Source organism: Micropterus salmoides, unplaced genomic scaffold (assembly GCF_014851395.1).
Source record: "Micropterus salmoides isolate LMB-PRFRI ecotype aquatic unplaced genomic scaffold, ASM1485139v1 Ms_hic_scaffold_2366, whole genome shotgun sequence".
NCBI classification, from domain to species: Eukaryota; Metazoa; Chordata; class Actinopteri; order Centrarchiformes; family Centrarchidae; genus Micropterus; species Micropterus salmoides.
The window spans coordinates 34,623-48,125 of record NW_024041558.1 but is presented as its reverse complement, the minus strand read 5'-3'; the positions used below and the strand labels follow the sequence as shown (position 1 = coordinate 48,125).

General features: G+C 39.8%; 1 pseudogene; it reads left to right on the top strand.

The window, feature by feature from the left end:
• The first annotated feature begins 3,477 nt into the window (after window positions 1-3,477).
• Window positions 3,478-11,787, top strand: LOC119918711 (annotated as a pseudogene).
• Window positions 11,788-13,503: the final 1,716 nt, after the last annotated feature.

Sequence of the window (13,503 nt, the reverse complement as noted above, 5' to 3'; positions counted from 1 at the left end):
TCATTTAAAGCCTTTAGAACCCCGATTAGATTTTTTAAAAATGTGACCAGCTGAAGAGCTTGAAAACAAAAATCTGAAATATTCATTAAAAAATTTAATTGCTGTTGAGATAAAAGACCTTCTGAGGCGTTCAGTAGAACACTGAGGCATCTTATGTCGGCCACTAAAGGAACTAGTCAGTGTCTTAAAGACACTGTGGAGTGGATGGTCTACAAGATCCATGATATTCTTCAGTTTGGCTCTTGTTCTCTTTTCTAAAGTGACTTTGAGTGACTCAGGGAGAAGGCCAATCACAGAGCCAGCCTTTTTAATCAACTTATTGATCCTATTTTTATCCTCTACAGGACTCCCCAGCAAAGCACAGAATAAACAAGAACACTGGCTATAGTTCCTTGATAAAAGGTATAAAGCAGATTTCGCTCACATCAAAGGATCTTAATTTCCTTAGATGGGGACTGATGACGAAGGGAAATCAGTAACCTGAATAATTTAAATCCTACTTACAGAGGGGCCCCAGACAGTGTAGACAAATTCATCATGGCCTTGAACTCACCTGTTCTGATCAATGACACATCAGAATATGACCAAAATCAAAATGTCCCTGCCAGAGAAAAGAAGGCCAGTGTTGATATCATTAGGATATTTCATAAGATGGCTGTTAAAGCTGATTTCATAAAAAAAAAAAAAAAATGGAATCCCGTTAAAAGGCAAACCACAGGCAAAAGGTAACCAAACAACCTAGCAATATTAATACATATAAACTTTCAATTAGCGACAAAAACAAAAATATACACACATGAAACTTGATAATAGTGAGATTGCCATAAATCAAAATCAGTCAAATGAATCAGTTCTGGGACATGTGTATCAGCTTAAACAAAAAGCAACCACAAGCACTGCCCATCCAATGGCTGGAGTCACGGAACAGTATTCGGAGCAATGTGTAATATGTAACGTTATGGCCTTCACATTACTTCACCAGCTAACGTGATCCATATTACTTACTATGTACCACCGGGATTATGTATTAAGTGTTAATTTTAACCTGCAAGAAAGTATGTAACGGTACAAAGCAAATGTGGAGCAATTTGTTTATACTAGCCTTGACGCAACCAGCTACATTAGCACGGATCTACCGCTGAGAGCTGCCAACTCTCACACATTCAGCGTGAGACTCACGCAATTGACACTTTTCACACGCCCTCACGTCATACAACAAATTTGTCACACATTGGAAAAATATAGCGTCGACTCGGTGCGATTATACTCCACCCAGCTGATGCGACACCGGCGGACGCTGCGACAGGAATCAAGCGAATCCACTCTTGCACAGTGAGCGGCAGATGTATAATCTGATAGGTCTCATCTATACAGTCCCAAACGGGTTCTGTGTCTGTCTGTCTGGGATTCTATCATATCAGCAGAATAATGAACAGCAGATTATAGGGCAGGGAGATTTTGAAAAATATTATGAATTGTGATTAAATGATGACGTTATTCTCAGAAAAATCTTTCTGGAGATGTCTGATTACACAGATGTGTGCAATAGATGCAAAATATTTTGAACATTCAGTCTAGGAGTTTCTAACTGAATTAAAATTAATTAATTTATCCTTGAGGTGAAAGGGTGCCACATTTAAAGAGGAAGCTCCCCAAACAAAGACACAAAGGGGAGGGAAGACTAAATCATTAAAAGAAAAAGAAATACAGAATGCTTGAAAGCCATACACCTACAGAATTATATTCTGGTATATTTATCTTTTAAATAGTCACCTGGTGTCTGGGTTTTGTGTTTCCATTGACGTAGCCAAGATAAAAACATTTCCTCCATAAATTGATGCAGAAAAGGCAGGCATTGGTGCAGAAAATTTCAACAGAATTCAAGAAATTAAGTGTTTAATGCTAAAAATTTGCTGGGGGAGGACCACCCCACCTAAATAAGTGGCTCCTCCATTGCTAAACGAAAACCTACAATCATGCTTATTATGAACTAACCTTTAATATCCCATACATTCTCTAGAATTAAAAGAAATACAGTTTCTGATTTTGACAGATAGGCCTAGATTCTACGTGTGAGGAAGACTTCCCAGTACATAGTTAGGTTTGGTCAAAATTAAGGCTTATAATGTCTTGAGGTTGGCAAATATCCTGATCACACTGATCTGACTATGATTATTGACTTGGCTATTCATCTACACATACATGTGGCTGTGGCAAGCAAATTAAAGAGGAATGGCCCCGATCCCTGCGATGGAATATGACACAGAAGGCCTAAAATGAACCGATCTCCAACACCGAATCTCATTCCAAACTAAACTGAAAAGTTGGCAGCCCTGCACATAATACACAATAATGCACAGACCGTTCTCATCTCGGGGTGTCCATGTAACGGGTGTGGTCGGGTGTGTGAAGGATGACTCTTGAGATCACCTCTTTTCCACGATTTATTGGCTCACACATCTGCAGAACACAATGCACACATCAATTGCCCCCTGGCCTCTCTTACATTACCTCTGCTTCCCTCAGACACAACTGCGAGCTTCATGTATTCAAAATACATTACAAACACATTACTCCAACATCACATGAGTCACTCTGCTCATAGTGTACATAGTGTTCATAGAAAGCCATTAACACTGTTCAGAAAATACTAAATATTAAATGCAACAATTACATAAAAACAGTACATAGGTTTCCTTAAAACAACAGCGCCTAACAGCGACACCTGGTGGTCTGAATAAAAAGTGTGTGTGGGAGGTGACAGAGTCAACAAAAGTTACATTAATAAACAGAAGGAAAACACATACCTGCAGAACACAATGCACACATCAATTGCCCCCTGGCCTACTCTTACATTACCTCTGTCATCCATCATGATCAGTATTGATCAATAGTGCTTCCAGCGATCTGGGATCGACCACAAAAATCCTGTTCGGAGCTGCTCCTGCTGTTTCCTCGTATTTACTTTTGTGTATGTGAATACTGCAGTATCAGTATGCATAAAGGAATTTACAATGAATATACAAAATGTGCCTGTATTTGTATTTTAGATGAGATTATATTTCTCTTACATCATCTGCATTTGCAGTCTTGGCAGGAATTCATCTGAATAACTGTGGAAAACTGTACTTAGCAGGACACTGGTGAAAACAGATATTTGTGCAACTTGTTGTAAGGGTGACTGCAGACAGTGGTGTCAGATTACAAAATACTTCATTGTCCAAATGTAATTAAATAGTGTACATCATAGCATCACCTGGAAATGAATCATCATGTTGAACTGCAAGGCTGCTGTCTTTGGATGTGGCCTTGGTTGTTAGTTGATCCATCATTGTCCTGGATAACTGCGTTTAGTTTAGTTCTAATGATTTAAAACCAGATATTTCTCATTTGAGTTCAAGTTTTCACAACTTATACTTTTTAAAATAACAAGATATCCCCTTTGTTTTTTTTTAATCCAGTACCAGATGAAGTGGTCACAGTGCCATGCTGCAGCCAGAGATGAAGACTGAACACTGATCATGAAGGTCAGAGCTTGCATAGGAGAAGCTGTCAGCATGCGCCTTCCAAAGTACTGCACCATCTTCCTCTTGCTGGCTGTGTTTGTCATTATCTTTATGCTACGTAAGATGGACTTCCTGGAGGTGAGAACTTGGTTTTAGTGGGACCGTTTGAAGGATGGATAACAGCAATGTTCCTCATTGAAATCGTAGTTCACCATATTTTACCACACAATCCTGCACTGTGCTTTGCTGACAGCAGTGCAAGGACACGGCTGGCTTTTCACCTCATGACAATACCAAAACCGTCAATGTGTTCCAACCAGAGCCTGAAGTGGAAAAAACTTGGGGGCGAGTACCTGGGGCAGTGTGCCCCATTCACGTGTTGGCGTGTAATTCAACTGTTTCACAAATAAAACCATTTTACACCACTGTGGTTAAGATTTGATATTAGGGCTAATGTTAGTTTTATTATCATTATCATTGCAGATAATAGTATACTATGTGGCTGACCACTAGCATGATATTAATTTCAGTTGGACAGCAGTTTTATTTTAGTGGGTTGTGTTCATGCAAGACAAATGCTCTACATAGTGATTTGTCTCTAATGTGTTTATGCTGAGTGGCCTACTAACTTGTCAATAATCATAACTTTCATGCAGAACAAGGAGTTCAACATTTAACTAAAATTGACCAGCAACTTCATGCACACGCTTCACAACAGAAAAGCACCTGACCTTCTCCCTACTCTGCCCTGCTGGTACTCTTTTCTGTCCTCTCCACATCAGGATCTCTGGGTGGTACCGGTCCACTTCAAGCACTGGTTCCAACCTACTGGTTCCCATCTGTCCTATTGAAGACACTAATCTTTACAAATGGTTCACAAATATAGTTACAGCTGGGCACTGTAGTGGTAAGCAAACATTACTCAAGCAAAAGTAAATAGAGTATTTGAACCCCAGACTCCAGGAACCACTTGGAAACGGACTGACCCGATACAGGGGGCGTAATCGATTTTCACTGTTCTAAAACAAAAACAAAAACAAAAAAGCGGTCCTTTGTGTCAACAGAGAGGGCCGCCATCTTGGTGAGGTCAGCTTCGTCGGTGGGTGCTTCTCAAGTCTCTCATTTTTTCGTTTCCTATGAGCGAGGATACACCAGTGCATCCTTCACGGAAGTCTGTTACTGACCGACACGCCCCCTTACTGGTTAGCCTTTGTAATGATTGGACGCTGCAGCTGATTGGACTGATCTGATACATCAGGATAGATAACATTAAACTCAAGTGCATTACTGGAAAATGTTAGGCTATATTTGATTTGTTTTATGATTCACTGTATAGTTTAAATCTGAGAGTTTTCTTTCTTTTATTTCTCCCATCAACTTTTATTATGGAGACAATTAAAGTCAAAGGGAGTCGCAGAGCCTGTCTGCAAGAAACATGTTTTACATAATTTATCGTCATTTCTATTCAGTCACATGTGAGGCTGCTCATTCCTGTGTTTAGCCCAAATAGACGCGATAAAACAGTACACTGAGGAGTAGTACAAGTCACTAAACTGCACCAAAGTATCTAATGAAGCAAGCAAAGCATCTGATGAAAGCAGCCGGCGGCTCCGCGAGTAAAATCAGCTGATGAAAGTATGAATGAAAGCTGCTGCACTGAGCGTCAGATTGATATAATGGAACACAGTGATCGATTGGTGAAGAGTGATGTGATTTGCAAATAGAATGTATCCAGTAGTGTTAAAGGATATCAGAACAGGAAATAAACGGAAAGCCTAAAACTGAGTCAAGTTACATCATTTCAGATTTCAGTTTCCCGACACCAAGATCATAATCTGGGTTATTCAATAACGAATTTACAATCAGAATCAGATGAAGATAATATCAGCATTGTACCAGTAGAAATGATCCTGTGCCTCTGAGCAGGACATACAGAAGGCTAAATAATTTTTTATGTGCAAGTTTGTTAAACAGGTAACATAATCATGCTGCTCTGCACTGATAACTGAGACTTTACTAGTACCAACACAGTGCACATGTATGTAGACAATAAACCCCATCAAAAGTCTCTCAAGCTGTTAGAGCCGACTGACAGCTGATCAGGTGCCGCCATCATCAGAAACTGACGTTGCTTTAAATGACGCTTCGGAGGAAAGGGCTCATGTCTCTAAAAACATTTCCTTGTTCCTTCTCTCCTGGCTTGGTTTCCTTACATCTCTCCATGCATCCCAGGTGGGCGGGACTAAGACGCAAGGAAAAGACGCAAGTGAGGGAAACGTGGATGCCATTAAGAGACTTGAGAAGCACCCTGTAAATTTCGTTTCTGTCGTCAGATTGAAGTAGAGAAGAAGAGTTTGCTTTGGCGGAGGCCTCTGCTTGCGACCCGTAGGAGCTACACAGACATGTAGGATACCATCGATTTATCTATTCAATACGAAGAGTAAGAGAATGTTACAGTTGTATTCCACGTGTATTAGAAGATATTCAGGTGCATGATAATCTACCTTATGATGGTTCTGATGGTTTATTGCATTAAAACATTTTTTTCTTTTACAGTTTTTCTCATTCGCTTTGGTGCATTTCTCAAATCATCCTTAACATTTGCAAAACAGTAAGTGCATTTCTCGAAACAGGTAGTACAAATGGCACAACACAGTGGTTTACCTACAAAAGCCCATAACTTGCTCAAAATCCTTAGTCTATCTCTCAAAAGCAAATCTTTATGTCATTGAACTTGTCAGTGCCATCAGAACGACAAGTCCTTGTGTCTTGTTTATGAACAAGCAAGTCAGAATGTTTAGCCATCTTGTCAATATAACAGTGTACTCTGTAAGTATTTTCTGGTGTACATTTTGGCTAAGATTTTCATGACAATGAAAATGGCTGCACTTTTTTTGTATGGCAGATATCACTTTCACCAGTACAAAGTTATACATTGCAGGAGAGAGGACAGGAATCACAGCTATGCTTTTACTGTTCGTACTGTAATTTGTTGACAGAGCATGTCATTGTAAGAAGAAAAGAAAGGACTGTTGCCTGTTGTATCACAGATTCTCTTCCACATCGCAACAGATATCTTCATCAATTCAGGACACATTTACTAAAAAATTCTAATAGACATGTATAGAATGTCTATCTATACATTCATATATATATATATGGAAGCCCTAATCAAATATTTTTTTACTCATCATTTTCTCGTGATTTCGAGGTAACAATAATGGTAATTATAGTGTGATTTGTTGTATCGTTGGTTAGCTCACTTGGTAGAGCATAGGACTTATAGGTTTAAGGTTGTGTGCTCAATTCTCACTGAAGACTAAATTTTTCTTTTTTATATTTTTCATAATCCTATTCAACAAAGTTCTTATGAAAAGACTGTTTCACATGTTCACATTACTGTAAAGCACGTGCTGGACTATGTGCGCTCCACCAACCTATGGACTTTTCATTTCCCCATCATTCCCAGGCAGAGGAAATTCCTTCTCATTCAGGGGAATCCATGTAACGTTACACATTTCCTGATGACTTTCGGAACCTTTGAAATAGCCGTAGGGAAATGTGTGATTGGATTCCCCTCAGTCTCTTCATAACAAATTTGCTGAAGAGGATTATACACACAAAAGAAGAAAAGAAAGTCAACAAGAACAGGAATCATATTATATATATATATTATATATATTACTGCTCACTGTGTATTGTTACTGTTTACTGGTATTGAGTATTGGTATGAGTGTTGCTATTGTGATGTTGTTGTGGTTTATTATTACTTTGTTTATGGTCCTTAAGAAACAACATTTTCTTTAGCTACAGTTTATACTACTATACGGCAAAGGATATGAATAAAGTATTTTAACTTTGATTTTTGAAAACGTGTTCAACCATTTTGCATGTAGTGACAAATGCAATGAGCTTATGCCTAGATGTTTTGGGGGATAAGATTGTTCAACAGAGACTGGTATAATTCATTGTGATCAGCAGGACATAAGCAATTGATAATGTAGGAAACAGCAGGCAATTGTACAGAATCATTTGCATCGGTGTGTCAAGTCATTTGCAATTTGTTCAAAACAATGAGAAAGTGCTTTTATGATGTGCACAAGTGACGAGATGTTGTGGAGGTTGAACAATTAGTTTTGAGAATTTCAATTCTGATCTGAGAGATGCACCAAAGTGACTGTGAAAAACTGTAACAGGCGAGGATGAAAATATCATATTTTTTCTGTATTTCATCTCCATGTAGTCTTTAATGGTAAAACAAATATGTTAATGTACAATGGATTTATATTCCTTAGCTTCTGACCTTTCAAAGGAGACCAGAGTTATGCATCTAGGCCTAATGGTTGAGGAGATATTACTGATTTATTTTGGGTATGTTATTTTAGGTGTTTTTCCTGGAAATAGGTGCCAGGGTCCATTAGGTTTTAATGAGGCACTCCAAAAAGGAAACTTTCTCTACTATGTAGGCTAATGTTGTTCTCATGTATATAAGTTAGCACACATTTTCCTTTATCCTAAAATTAATCAGTGATCATACAAAATTAAAGTAAAGTAAGGATTATGGTGAAATTTAGACATTAATGTCCATGACTGGGACGTCCTGTAGCTGTGACCAGTCAGTTTACTTGTCTGTTCAGGCCTCTATTTATTCAAATATGATAAAATGCAAAAGCCTGTTCATAAAGTATTGACACATACTTTGAATAGAATGTAATAAGGCAAGTTAAACACTACTGTTCTGCCTGGTGTTAAAGTCCAACTGATATTAATAGCTTTTTTAGTGTGTGTGTGTATGCGTGTGTGTGTGTGTGTGTCTGCCTTGTGTTTATTTGCATCTTTCAGCTATGAAAATCTTCCTCTGTCATCAGTACCTGGCAAACCACTAGGCATGAAACAGCCACTGTGCCACTGAAAATATCCCAATATTCAAATCCAACCTGCAGCCCTTTGCTGCTTTCCCTTTTTCCTCACTCTATCCACTGTCCTGTCAAAACAAAGTCAAAAAAGTGCTCCAAAAATACCTTTAAAAAACTCTTTCTGAATCTGAATTTTTACCTTGTGCAAAGCTGTTTCAGTATCTTGAGACATTTTATCCCTTGGGTCCATTTTTAGAACATAGTTTGCACAGTTGGCTTATTTGTTTAATTTGTTTTAGTATTTTGATGCACCTTTGTTACCATCTCTCTCTCTCTCTCTCTCTCTCTCTCTCTCTCTCGACCCCCTGCCAGTTTCAGCATAAAGTGAAATCCTACCCAAGAATTTCCCCTGACCGTGACATTCAACATGGCTTCTGCACCTTCCAGCCACCGTCCTCTAAGGACGTTCTGGAGGAACGCCTCCTACTAGACTCCATTACTTGGCCTGAAACTCCAGTTCTGCCAGATCCTCTTTCCCTGGAGCAGACCAGTGATCCTGCCCACAGCAGCTTCACCATTCTCCCACCAGGGAGGGGAGGAGGAGAGTGGCACGTAGGGGATCAGCTGGAGGTCATGATTAAAATGTATGACTTCCTGGGCCGTCTCAAGAAGTCTGGGGGAGACGTCTTACTCGCCCGGCTGCACAACCTGAAGCTTGGTGCAGGTGTGGCTGGACAAGTGGTGGATCATCTCAATGGCTCCTACTCTGCTGTGTTCTCTTTACTCTGGGAAGGAAGCGCACAGGTTGAGGTGAGGCTGCTAATATTAGCATACTTCCTCATAGTAGCCCCCAGGAGGCTCCTGAACAATCGAGAAATACTGCACAGTAGATGTGCTGGTCATGACTGGGACATTTTTAACGTGACCTGTAACCCCATAAAATAATGTACGATGTAGGTAAGGTTGTTAGCCACTGTAAACAGGGCAGATTTAATTAAAACAATAAAGAACTCTTCTCTAAACACTTAGACATACAAAGGATCTCTCTTACCCCATGCACACCACTTCAACATGTGGAGAAATCCATAGCTTGAAAGACTTACCCTGCCTAGTTACAGTTACAGTTGCTGAACTGTGATTGGATAATCTCTGTTTGAGAGGTTTAGTCAAGTGAATGGTCAGTTCTCCAGAGAGTCTGAAGCTCAAACTGGTTTACACCTGAGACAAAGTGTGCAGCTTTAAGTAGTATTCATTTGATTTGTCATTAATGACTGAACATGACTGGACTTAGTGAAAATTCTGGTTCTCTGTCCCATCAGGTGACGCTGGTTCACCCAAGTGAGGCCGTCACAGTGCTGCGCAGGCTGACCAGTGAACAGCCAGACAGGGTTTATTTCCAGAGCCTCTTCCGTTCAGGCTCTCTTGCTGAAACTACAACCTGTAACGTCTATCTACGTCCAACCCAGCAGCCGCTGTGCAATTACACTGACCTCCGTACAGGCGAGCCTTGGTTCTGCTACAAGCCAAAGAAGCTGAGCTGTGATGCCAGGATCAACCACTCCAAGGGAGGATTCAAACAAAACCTCAAAGCCAAGGAAGAGAAGCTCTTTCAAAGGTGAGGAAGAAGAGAAACATGACTTTGTGTGTGAATTCTAATAATATGTATCTCCTTGGTGGGAAACTTCACACGTTTGTAACTACAGGCAGCAAAGACTGAATCTAAATGGATAGTATTTTTGTTGTTTTAAATGTTTTATTGTAAATGTATACATTTATTTTGGACAAGTTCTTTTCAGAAACTTAAAGATGCACACTTTTTTCTTGGGGGGCAGTGCACAAGCTATAAAAATCACACTGACTTCACGTGATAACGTTGATATAGTTAAAGTGTTAGCAAACAGTGGCCTATTTACACATCCAGAAGACATGCAGCAACATTAGCAGCAGGTAATTCTGGCCATCTGGGAAAAGTAAATCCCATGCAAAGTCAAGTTATTATCATTATTTAGTTATCAGCGACACCTTGCACATTTCAAATAGTCATTGGACCCATTGTTTACATGAAAATATTTTATTTTTCATTTCCTCCTTTCTTGTATTTATCTTATAGTGTGTGTAAGAAATATTTTATCATATGTGCTCTTCTCCAGTGGTGTCAACATGAAGGTTTCTCTTCAGGCTTCAGGACCTGCCAGCATCACAGTGTTGCCAAAAAAGAAAGGTAATAATAATAATTCAAAACAGATTGTGTTACAGATAATGAAAGTATAACTGATAGAAATAAGCATTTGTAAACAACTTACCAGAGAGATGTATCCAGACCAATTTGAGAAGAGGGCTGGGAGTAAGAAGTACATCTACAAACATAAAAGTTCATGAACATAGCACAGGCTATGATAAAATGATAATAATAATATAATTAATAATTTAAAAGGACCACGGCCCTTTTATATTATTTTATCTACTTCATGAGTAAGGATAGTTCACTATACCTTACTACTTATTGTTGTTATCCCCTGTTGTTATTTTTTGAAAATAAGAAAAAGTTAAAATAACCCCAACATTAAACTTAACTTCCTCTCAGGTCAACCAGAGGTGAAGAGCAGCAGTGTGAAGTCTGACCCCCTGGCTATTACTACCAGGGTGCATGGCAAGCACTGGGTGGCACTGCAGTTCGAGAATTCAACACCTCGTCTGCTATCAGTCAGTGTCTGAAAGGCAAGAAGGTCCACCTGTATGGAGACTCCACCATCAGACAGTGGTTTGACACCTCAACGCAGCACTGCCAGGTAACTGATCCACAGGGATTTCTTGTCAGAAGTTTGATTTTGTTCACACTGCAGCTTCATCTGTTCCCTCTGTGATACTTTTAGATCTTAAGGAGTTTAACCTGCACAGTCCAAAGCAAGTTGGACCTTTCATGGCCTTGGACTATGCAAACAACATCTTGGTGACGTATCGCTGCCACGGTCCTCCTATCCGTTTTGGCAACGTCCCAGCCACTGAGCTGCGTTACATTGCCAATGAACTAGATGGGTTAACTGGAGGCAGCAACACTGTTGTAGTTATTGGCATCTGGTCTCACTTCAGCACTTTCCCCATGGAGCTCTACATACAGCGGCTGCAGAGCATCCGCAGGGCGGTGGTGCGGCTGTTGGTCAGGGCTCCAGCACACTGGTCGTCATCCGGACCGCGAACCTCAAAGCTTTGACACTTTATGAGACGCTGACCAACAGCGACTGGTACTCACTGCAGCGTGACAAGGTGCTCAGAGCCGTGTTCAAAGGACTGAATGTTCGTCTGGTGGACGCCTGGGAGATGAGTCTGGCCCACCACCTACCGCACAGCCTCCACCCACAACCTCCCATTATTAAGATATGATTGACGTTCTCTTGTCCTACATATGTCCTCAAAAGGGCGGTTAGATGTGTGTTTGTTTGGTGAGAGGAATTGGGCAGCACTTTTCCATCAGCATTCCATGCACAGAATAGCTAACTAGAGCTAATAGATATTAGAGCTGTATTGATTTTCTTTCAAACGTTCTCTAGGTAAGAGGGAATAACCATATCTCCCAAAATGTCTAATTATTCCCTCAATATAATTGAATAAATACAGATCAAAAGTAAACACAATAATAAAAAGCGACAAATTAGAAATGCAATTAAACACAATTTAAAAACGCCTTCAGGGTTTTTTTAGGCTTTATTTCTTTGGTGCTGTATATACACACACATAAGTGGCCATTCAATCAAATATTGTCTTACTTATTTTATATTTAACTTTTTTATTATCCTCTTCAACATAGTTGAATTGATGGCTGCTTAGGGCTTCCGTATTTAACAATGATCTGCCAGGTAATATTAATGTTGCCTGTCAGTGGCAAAAACAAGCAATTTTAGTGGACGTACTTTGACGGGCGCATTTGTCCCCAGAAGCCATTGCAGCCTGTTTTGCGGCTGCCGGCTGGTGAGCTCTGTTTTGTTTCTGTCCAGTTTGAATGAAGTGTGTTTTATGATGAGCTGCGAGGTAAAATCACTGTTTTTCTCAGTGGAGTCTGGTGGGTTGCAGCTGTATTGCATTTGTTTTAGTCTGAGCTGCTGGTGCTCTAGTGTGACATTAAGAGGAAGTGAATGTCACTTTCAGTCCATATAAACTGCTGTTAAAACCACTGATACTGTATGAAATGTTAATGTGGTTCTGCTTGGTTGTGGGTTGATGGAAAGTGGGATATTAGTTTGAAGATGAACTCACTGGGAAATGTAGCCTACCCTCTGTTCACATGGTGTGATTCTTCAATAGTAATAAAAGATTTGACAGAACAGGGTTCTGCAAACAAAACCATTTAATATGAATATGAATATGTATTTTTAACTCAGGTGTATCATAATAAAATAAATGCAGTCTGTGCCTTTACAAACTATGTATGTAGACTTTCTTTCATTAAATAAATTGCCTTGTTCAAACTTCAGCTGTTTGGTTGATTTATGTAACAACCAGTGTGTAAGAATCCAAGAATGTCAGCATTGATAATCCTTATTCTGAATGTTTTTGATGTCTATTTATTGAATGGAGTACCTCAGTGATGACCTCATAGACCACTGGCACAGACCAAATGTCCACATAATTGGCTGCTCAATGTCCATTTTACGTGTCTTTTGTAATTTTGTCATTTATAAAGAGTAATCCATTTCTAAAGGCACAAACACCTTGGAAGTGTGAAATAAACCATACAATCAGTGTCTAAAAATAACAACAACAACAAAAAATGCATTGTTTATAAAGTGTCCCTTATGGTATACAGTATGTGCTCAAATCTAATACAGTCTCATTGAGCTACAAGTAAAGCCAGCATAAAGTGAAATGTGGGTTGGTGTATGAGTTTTCCAGGTTTGCCAGCAGAGGCCTGACTGATGTGGTCACCAGCAAGATGCTGTACCACCACCCACCACAATGTGAAAAGGAAGTTATTCCCTTTGAGCGATGTCACCAGAGATGCATGGGGAGCCGCCGTCATTGTCACAGTCGGCTGAATCCGTAGCCATTCTGGTCAACGCCTGGATACTTTTGCAGATGCCCCGGATGGCATCGCCTTTGAACAAAGTTGTAAACCAATTAAGGGAGTCTGGAGTTTAGAACTGGGA